Source organism: Mustela lutreola, chromosome 10, assembly GCF_030435805.1.
Source record: "Mustela lutreola isolate mMusLut2 chromosome 10, mMusLut2.pri, whole genome shotgun sequence".
Classification (NCBI taxonomy): Eukaryota; Metazoa; Chordata; class Mammalia; order Carnivora; family Mustelidae; genus Mustela; species Mustela lutreola.
In genome coordinates, this window is record NC_081299.1 from 88728647 (window position 1) to 88739348 (window position 10702).

Sequence of the window (10702 nt, forward strand, 5' to 3'; positions counted from 1 at the left end):
ATATTTAACACAGAAGTCAAGTATTTTACATTTTAACAGAATTTTCTTAACACCTATTCAGTGTATTTTGGATCACTTGAAAACGATGTTTTGTAAATTTAAAAAAAAAAAAAAATAGACATTTGGACCAGTCAGGTAGATATTTGACTAGCCCAGATCAAAGTCATATACTTTCATCTTTAAAACAGATTCACAAAAATGATTAACATTTTTTCTGTATTTTGTTGTATTTATTCATGACAGTTTTATATCTCAATTACATACTTTTAATTTTCCACTTGGAAGACACCTCTTCTGAATAAAAATTTACTTTCAAGACACTGTCCTCTGAATACTCTATTGAAAAAATCCAATTAACTCACACAAATTACAGTGCTCCAAGGGCATTCTTCTTTTCAGAGCAGAAGACTATAAAAACAAAAATTAATACTCACAAATGAAAACATAGTTGCACAGAGTTCAATTTTTTTATGTTGATTTACCTCTCCTTATCAGCCCAAATTCTCATAGTACAGTCTTATTTCTCTATTTCTAAAACCAATGGCTAATATTAACATGTTTCTTCAGTCTCTTTTACCCCTCCTAGGCCCAAAGCTTGACAGTTAACAGAGAATATTTCTAGAGGGAAAAAAAATCAAACCTGTACCCCTACAAGCTTTATTGTCATTAAGTGTGAATAGATAATTCATTTCTAATACATTCTAGCTTATAAAGATGGTTTTGTACATGCTTGTTTCTAGTTATTTCTTGAGCTAGTTTTTTCTTTTTATTTTAAATAAAGACTTTATTTATTTATTTGACAGACAGAGATCATGAGTAGGCAGAGAGGCAGACAGATAGAGAGAGGAGGAAGCAAGCTCCCTGCTGAGCCGAGAGCCCAACGCAATACTCCTTTCCAGGACTCTGAGATCATGACCTGAGCTAAAGGCAGAGGCTCAACCCACCTAGCCACCCAGGCACCGGAGCTAGTTTTTTTTCATGCAAATTTGTAATTATTGTGCTTTTTTTTTCTTTTGTTTGGCACAAAAATCTACATATTTAGATTAGGGCAATTGTGATTTAATTTAAATCTTAAGAGTACTTATTATTTACTTAATCTATTAGTTCTTTGAGAGAGTTATGTTAAAATCTTCCACTATGTTTATAGTTTCATCAATTTGTTCTTTCATATTTTAAAGTTTTTGGTGTATTTAAAAGTTATGTTGTTAGTTACTTAAAGGCTGATGACTATCCTGGCCTTCGAGCTTGCTTCTTAGTGGAGTTTGCTTCTCCCTTCCTGTTCATGCTTGTCACCTTCAATTCTAGTTTGTTTCTGCCATTAACATTGTTTTGGCTACTTTTACTTACATGATTTCTATGAATTAGCACTGGGCAAGGAGAAAATTGTCTGTCACCTCTATCCAAAAGCTTTAGGAAGTTTTATTTATAATTCTCTCAGACTTTTAAGGTGGGTAGTTCCAAAGAAGATCTTTTGTTTGATGATTTTTTTTCTGAGAAGAAAGACACAAAGTGGGAGAGCTGAAAGAAAGCTCACCTGGAAGAGAGGAAGTGGGATCATCACTGTTGGGCTGGCAGAAAGGGCTACTTAAGATGGCGAAAGTTCCCTCCACAAAACCTGAGCTCGGACAGGAGAACAAAGACCCAAGCAGGAATCTGAAAACCCTCCCGCCCCGGCTCCCGTGGACCAATGGGACCCTGACAAGCAGTAATCTGACACCCCCACCCCGGGCTCCAGTGGACCAATGGCACCCCAATGAGCAGGCAAAATATCCAAATAAGGGAAACTTGCCAAAAGACCCCTGAGCTCCCCTCAAGACCCCTTAAAAGTCCCCTTCTCCCTTCCTTGGGCACGACTTCCACCACTCTGCTTTTCCAGAGTTGCGGAACCTCGCCCGAGGGTGCCCACCTTCTCCAGGTGCACCTTTCCTGGATCCCCTTCTCCTGAGCCCTGAAACTTCACCGGAGAGTGTTTTTAATAAATCTTGCCTTGCACCCACTTTGCCTGGTGTTGTGTTTATCTTGCCGGAAAAACTTTACATTTGGTGCTGAAAGCCGGGAAGGAGATTGAGCCCCCACACAGTGGGGAGGCTCTCTCCTTTCCCTAGCGGACCGGACCTGCCTTTCCGAACGCCACTTCTGAAGCTGTGGTGAGTTTCCCCTGATTCCGCGCCTCCTTCAGGAAAACCCTGCCCTAATCCCAGCTGTGTCAGGGTGGACCCCGCTGGTCACCAGGTGACCTCCGTGACTCTGACAGGCTGGGAGACGTCCTAACCTCTACGGCTGTTGACACAGTTTTTCCACAACCCAGTGGTGGACGAGGGAACGCCTTCCTCCAACCCTTGGGTTGCCCGACAATGAATCATGGGGACCTCCCAATCCAAATTTGACCCTAAAACATCCCGGGGGTGTTTTAGGCCTATTGGCCAATCTTAAAACCCTGGAACTGGACCAGGACCTGTGAAAACGACGTTACTGTACTGTCGCATGGCCACAATACCAATTAGACAATCGGTCCCAGTGGCCTCCGGAAGGCACATTTGACTATCAGATTCTCATGGACCTAGGCAATTTCTGCAAACACCAGGGCAAATGGGTAGAGGTCCCTTATGTCCAGGCTTTCTAGACTCTGTGCTCTCGCCCCTCCCTCTGCTCTCACTGCTCCACCTCACTGGTCCTCTTGGCCTGCTCCCCTCCCCCTACCCTGCCACCCACTGCTCCCAAAGACTCAGACCTCTCCTCCCTGTCTCCCCTCTCTGAACACCTGGAGAGCTTCACCCACCCACCAACAAGAGGGCCCCTGGTTCCTCCTCCTCCTTACTGCGATCCCTTACCCCAAGGTCCCTTAAGCTCAGGATTTCTGAACCCGTGCCCTTGTCTACCTATCCGAACTCCTGACAAATTTATCCGCAGTAAACGGGAAACTCCAATCAAAGTTTACTGAAGGTCAAATAGGCTCTTGTTATTTGTTAAAATCTGCTAGCAAAGAGATGACTAGAACTGATGGTTAATTGTGTGTCTCGGAGTTTTAATGGGTCATTCTTAAGGTAGCTTTCAAAGTCTTTGGTAATCGTTAACCAAATGGGATAAAATACCAGAGCGCTGGTCTTGGGAACTAGGTTTACGCTTTTGAAATCTGTTGGTAAACATCTTTTGTGCTTAATTGAATTCTGTTGTAAAAGCCGCAGGGCTACTGTTTGAGCTAGATCCTTTTGTAAAGAATGGAAGGGGAGACTGATCACCTCCCATTAGCCAGGAATACCCAAAGGGGTGGGTGTCCAATCTGTTTGAATCTGAAGAGTGCCTGACTGTGTGAATGTGTCTGTATGGCTCCACCCACACTAGGGCTCAAAAACCCTCCCCTGATTTAGTCTGCCCCCTAAGGGAGGTTGCTGGAGTTGAGGGAGTTGTTCCAGTTTGTGCGTCCTTCTCTCTACAAGACCTTTCCCAAATTGGGAAACATCTGGGCTCCTTTTTGGCCAATCCTGATAACTATATCAAAGAATTCCAATATCTGGCCCAAGTCTATGACCTCACCAGGCATGATTTACATGTGGGCCAGACCACCACCCTCACCACAGAGGAGAGGGAGTGCATCTAGGCTGCTGCCTGGGAGCACGAAGATCAGGTCCAGCTCACTGATGCTGCCATGCCAGTTGGAGCCCAGGCAGTCCCAGCTATAGAACCAGGTTGGGATTATCAGGATGGCCAAGATGGCCACTGGCGCCACTACTGCATGGTCCAATGTCTCATAGTCAGCATGCGGGCAACCTCTAATAAGGCCGTTAATTATGACAAGATTAGGGAGATTGTCCAGGCCCCTGACCAAAACCCCGCCATGGCAATTGACCGAGGCTTTAACTCAGTACACTCGCTTGGACCCCACCTCTCCTGCAGGGGCCATGGTACTGGCTACTCATTTTATCTCTCAATCAGTGCTGGATATATGAAGAAAGTTAAAGAAGGTTGAGGAGGGCCCTCAGACCCCCATTTCTGACTTGGTGAAAATGGCATTTAAGGTCTTTAATTCCCTTAAGGAGGCGGCTGAGCTTAAACGACAAGCCAGACTCCAGCAAAAGGTTCAGTTGCGGACCCAAGCCTTGGTAGCAGCCCTGCCACCGGCCGGCTCTGGGAGCCAACAGAGAAGGGCAACCAACCCCACCCCCCGGGGGCCTGTTTCAAATGCAGAGCCGAGGGACATTGGGCTCGCCAGTGCCCCAATCCAAAGCTGCCAATTCGGCCTTGCCCTCAATGCCATTTGATGGGCCACTGGAAATCCGACTGCCCTAACCTCAGGGTATCTTTGGTGCCTCAACGTGGGGGACCCCCCAAGACAGTAAATCCGGCCTTTCAACTGCTTGGATTGGAGGGTGACTGATGAAGCCCAGACTCGGCCATCCCTCTCACCCAGGCCGAGCCCAGGGTTATGTTCCAGGTAGCGGGTAAGTCCATCTCTTTTTTGATGGATACGGGGGCTAGCTACTCTGCTCTGCCTTCCTACTTGGGACTTACTCGAACCTCACCAATTACTGTTATGGGGATTGATGGGGCCTCCTCCAATCCCAGGGTGACCCTTCCCTTTACCTGTAGCCTGGATGGGTTCCCCTTCTCCCACTCGTTCCTAGTAATTCCTTCCTGCCTGGTCCCTCTACTGGGGAGGGACATTCTCCAGAAACTGAGGGCAACTGTCTGCCTCTCCCCTTTCTCCCCTCTATCCACCTCAACCCTCTCATCCTACACCTCTCCACTCCCTTGATCCTCACTCCAGATGATCTACCCACTGTAGATCCTCAGATTTGGGACACATCAGAGACCATCATCGCTTCCCACCTTATCCCGGTTAAAGTACAGCTTAAGGATAACTCCAAGTTTCCCTCTCGTGCTCAGTTCCCTATTTCCTTAACCTACCGCTGGGGCCTGAAACCTATCATAGAACGGCTTAAACGTCAGGGACTCCTGATCCCCATCAGTTCCCCCTGTAACACCCCATCCTCCCAGTACGCAGGCCCTCAGGGTCTTATCGACTGGTACCAGACCTTAGGCTTATCAACGAGGCCGTGGTCCCCCTCCACCCAGTCATTCCTAACCCCCCCTACACCCTATTGTCTCGCATTCCCCCAAACACTTCTCACTTTACAGTACTGGACCTAAAGGATGCCTTTTTCACTGTCCCCTTGCACCCTGATTCCTATTTTTTTTTTTTTTTTGCCTTCACCTGGGAGGATCCCGACACACACGTTTCTGGACAACTAACTTGGACTGTCCTACCCCAGGGCTTCAGGGACAGCCCCCACATTTTTGGCCAGGCCTTGACTACAGACTTCCAGCAGTGCATCCTTAAGACCAGCACTCTACTACAATATGTGGATAACCTCTCCTCTGTAGCCCCTCCCTCTCGGTGTCCCAGGATGACACCTCCACCCTACTTAACTTCCTGGGGGCCAAGGGATATTGAGTTACCCCTCACCAGCCTTCCTACTCTACAAAGGAAACAAAAGCCCTCCAGGCACGGGGAGGAAAGATTGGAGATAAGGGGTGGATCTACATTCAGGACAGAATTGCCCTGCCAGGCAATCTGGCACACACAATAATTACTGACAGCCACTGATCCCTCCATATTGGCCCAAAGGCTCTCCACCAATTTCTTCAGCCATTGTTCTATCATCCTTCCTCATCTAAGGTAATGAAGTTGTCCACAGGGCATGCAAAACCTGTTCCTCCATGAATTCACAGGAGGAATCCGCAGATCAGGGCCTAACCATCAGCTCCAAGGTCATTAGCCGGGGGAAGACTGGCAACTGGACTTCACTCACGTGCCTCACCATAAAACCTTTCACTACCTATTAACCTTGGTTGATACATTCACAGGCTGGATCGAGGCATACCCCCATAGCTCGGGAAACAGCAGACATGGTGGCTACAATACTCATCGAGCACATCATCCCGAGGTTCGGATTGCCCCGCACCCTCCAGTCAGGTAACGGACCTGCCTTCATCTCCAGTGTAACCCAACCGGTTGCTGAGAGCCTCAACATAACCTGGAAACTTCACATCCCATACCACCCAGTCATCGGGTAAGGTAGAAAAGGCCAAAGGGCTGCTCAAAGTCCTTTGGTGAGTTACCAAACTTACCCTAGAGACCCATGTTTCCTGCCCCACACTTCTGCCCCTGACTCTCACCAGACTCCGGGCTACGCCCCATGGCTTAAGCCCATTCGAATTACTGTACGGCGGCCCTTTCTTATAAGTCATAGCCTTCCGGCCATTTCCTCATGCCCTCAGGGAACCTATCGCTGCCTGACCACTAATGACTCCCTGGGCTGTATATTCATTCTACTATCTCCTTCTACCACCATCTACTCTGAATCCCAGCTGCTGTCCATCCTATTCCCCCAACACCGTGGAGGAAGGGCTGCCTTCCTCCCATTCATAATAGGGGCAGGGGTGGCAACTGGAAGAGCAGGGATAGGAACTTCCATAGACTTTTATTACAAACTCTCCCAAGCCCTGAAAAGTGACGTGGAACGGGTTGCTGACTCCCTCACAGCCCTACAGATGCAAGTCACCAGCTTGGCAGCCTTAGCTTTACAGAGCCAACTTGGCTTAGACTTTCTGACCCCCAATAAAGGGGGGACCTGCCTATTCTTAAATGAAGAATGTTGTTACTTTGTTAACCAATCAGGTATAGTTACCTCCAGGATCAAAGAACTCAGGGATCGGATCCAAGCATGGCGGGGAGACACGTCCTCCTGGGGCCTGGACCCCTGCACCTGGGTAACCTGGCTGCTCCCTCTGGTGGGACCTGTATGCATAATCCTCCTTCTTGTCTCAAATTGCTCCCTGTCTTTTCCGATACTTGCAGGGTCGCCTACAAGAACTTGCCCGAGTGTCCGTCAATCAACTCCTCCACCAGCCCTACTCTCGCCTGCCCACTTCTGACTACCCCTATGACGATGCCCCCTGTCAGCAGGAAGTAGCCAGAATGAAGTCAATGCCCCTGACACCATTATATTAAGAAAAAGGTCAGAATGTTGGACTGGCAGAAAGGGCTACTTAAGATGGCAAAAGTTCCCACCACAAAACCTGACCTTGGACAGGAGAACAAAGACCCAAGCAGGAATCTGAAAACCCTCCTGCCCTGGCTCCCGTAGACCAATGGGACCCTGACAAGCAGTAATCTGACACCCCCACCCCGGGCTCGAGTGGACCAATGGCACCCCAATGAGCAGGCAAAATATCCAAATAAGGGAAACTTGCCAAAAGACCCCTGGGCTCCCCTCAAGACCCCTTAAAAGTCCCCTTCTCCCTTCCTTGGGCGCAACTTCCACCACTCTGCTTTTCCAGAGTTGCGGAACCTCGCCCGAGGGTGCCCACCTTCTCCCGGTGCAACTTTCCTGGCTCCCCTTCTCCTGAGCCCTGAAACTTCGCTGGAGAGTGTTTTTAATAAATCTTGCCTTGTACCCACTTTGCCTGGTGTTGTGTTTATCTCGCTGGTAAAACTTTACAATCACACAGCGGGAAATCATGGCTAAGGAAAGTTTCCAATACTATATTTTCACTGATGGAGTAGGCAGGGGGAGAGAATAATTGGGAGAATGATTACATATTTTTATAAATATTTCAGAATATTTGAATATTAGGCATTGATATAAATTTCTCTTTCATCTCTCATGAAACCCTCAGTTATATCTATAATTTTAATCAGCCTTTTTAAATGCCATCTGCATGTGTGTACATGTGTATCATTTTATTTTGATGATAAGCTGAGATTGGTCTCCAGGTGAAAATAGAGAAGGACAATGATGACCTACTCTTATTTGAACTACATAAATATTTGGGTATTCCAAAAATGTCATAGTGTTTGATTTTTCATATCCATGTTTATTTTTAAAAATTCATGTCTACTGGGAAAAAAAGATTTGAAATCTCAGATCAAAATTAAAGCAACTGTGGTATTCATTGTCTATCACCTAATTCTTACTAAAGCTTTCATTGCAACTTTCACTTTAGAGTCTACTGGATGTAGACTGCAGGTATCTAAGACAATGCCAAGCATATTAGTAGATAAATGGTGTATTGATTCTTTTATATATAACAATACTAGCTTGAATTTTAGATTGTGGGCCAAATGATATGTGCATAGAACACATCTATAAACTGTGTAGTGGATCCATGTTTTCTCTTTGAACATTAAAATCATCCAGGCTGAGACAGAGTAAAAACTATTTGACCCATTTTAAGATGAAGTTATTGAGTGCAATTGTAAAGCATTTTACTCAAAGTTGCCTATTTGCTACATAGTGAAGCCATATCTCAAACTAATTTTTTCGTAACACTCTGAATTCTTTATCACATAACCACTTCCTTGATTGATTTGCATAAAAGTACAAGTCAAATTTTTCTAATATTCAGAAAAACAAAAAAGCACATTCAGTGAGAATTATATAGGAAACTAGAAAATGTACATTAATACAGATAATGTGTTTTTGAAGATGGCAGATGATTTTTATTCTTTTGACTCTAACACACATGACTTTACCTGGACTCATAACTCTGGTCAAAAAATAAAGTTATTTTTATGGTCATGAAATAATATTTGCTGTCATCTTCCTATGGCTATGCTTTTTTTTTTTAAATTTTTTATTTGACAGACAGAGATCACAAGTAGTCAGAGAGACAGGCACAGAGAGAGAGAGAGGAGGAAGCAGGCTTCCCGCTGAGCAGAGAGCCCGATGTGGGACTTGATCCCAGGACCCTGGGTTCATGTCCTGAGCCGAAGACAGAGGCTTTAACCCACTGAGCCACCCAGGTGCCCCTATGCTTTTGTGTTACTTGCAAGAGAGTGCTCAAACAGCAATGTATATTAAATCATCAGATATAATACTCTATAAATAACCTATGGAAATGATAATGACTCTTCCTAATTAGCTAACCATTGAGCTGTAATTACTCCAAGATAAATTAGACTATGAGTATTGAGGAAAAGTCATGAAGGTTTATATCATAGTTTTTTGGGTTGTGTGTGTGTGTGTGTGTGTATGTGTGTGTGTCTGTGTTTAATTCACTACATTTAACTAAGAAGGGTAGGTTAGGTTTAATTTGACCCTGCTTTGTTTGCAAAAAGAAAACAAATCAGAATTTTCAAAAGCTAAACATTGGGACGCCTGGGTGGCTCAGTTTGTGGGACAACTGCTTTCAGCTCGGGTCATGATCCCGGAGTCCCGGGATCGAGTCCCGCATCGGGCTCCCAGCTCCATGGGGAGTCTGCTTCTCTCTCTGACCTTCTCCTTGTTAATGCTCTCTCTCTCTCAAGTAAATAGATAAAATCTTAAAAAAAAAAAAGAAAAAAAAAGCTAAACATTTAGTGGAAGATTTTATTTCAGAACAGCTTTCTTTATGTTGAAGTATTGCTTATCACTGTCAGTTTTGACCCATTTTGTTTTAATCACATTATATTTCATATGGAAAATTTTAATGATTACCTTTGATGTATTGTTTAAAGAAATGAAACGCAGGGGCATCTAGGTGGCTCAGTTGGTTAAGTGTCCAGCTTTTGACTTAAGCTCAGGTCATGATATCAGGATTACTGCATTGAGCTCTGCATAGAGTTGTGTCATGCTCTGCACTCGGTGAGGAATCTGCTTGAGATTCTCTCCCTCCCTCTCTCTCTGCTATGACCTCTGTTTCCATTCCCCCATGCTCTCTCCCTCTTTCTCTTTAAAATAAATAAAATAAATCTTAAAAAAAAAATGGAGCCCTGAAATCTAATTGTGGTTTTGGATGAGATCAACTAAAACATATTATCACATTATGTTTAATGATTGGCAGCTAGCTATTTGGAATTTACGTCACAAATGGTATTGTATGCAATTATATTAATTAGTCTAATAAAAATCAAAAAATGACATTAAGTACTCATATTATTAAAAATGTTCTTGCTGTATTCCCTTCATTTGCATGCGTAATTAGAAGATTTAGGTGACACTCTATTGTGACATCTGCCAGCTAATATAAAATGAGTAAGTTTAAACACATGAAAATGGGTATGCTTTCCAATGCCTTAAAATTAATTTGGAAGAATCCAAGTTAAACTATAGTAGGCAACAGTAATAGTATAATTTGGGGATTTTGGACTAGAGACAAGGCCTTATTTATATAGATTCTCCTTGATTGTATTCTCTATCTACATATGATTCTTGGCAATTTTAATTTGGATTTCTGTCTTGCTTAAGATTTAACTCTCAAGTAATTATGCTTTATAACACTTTTGGGTCCTTAAGTTTGAATGGGTTCAGCATGGTAGATTAGTGCAAGCTAGATTCATCTCACCAATGTATTAGAATCTTTCCATTCTGGCATCAAGTGAAAAAAACTTTAAATGATGATGAACTTAGAATTTTAATAGACTGTAATTAATCTTCTGTAGCTTTTTTCTGAATGTGAATCTAATGTATCTGCTTTCTATCCTAATTATAATATTGGTTACAACAGTGTAATTTGTCTTGCAAAACAGCTTTTACATTACCTTAAAGTCAAAGTAATACAGTTGGTAGAAGTTTACCAGTTTTGAATACTAACACATAGTAAATAAGTTCTGCTGAAGGCTTCCATTCTTGAAAATCTAAAGATGCCCCTTTGAATTCAGCAAAGACTCATACACTCTTATCCTTTTATAACCTCAAATATTCCTGTTTCCAAGGATTAA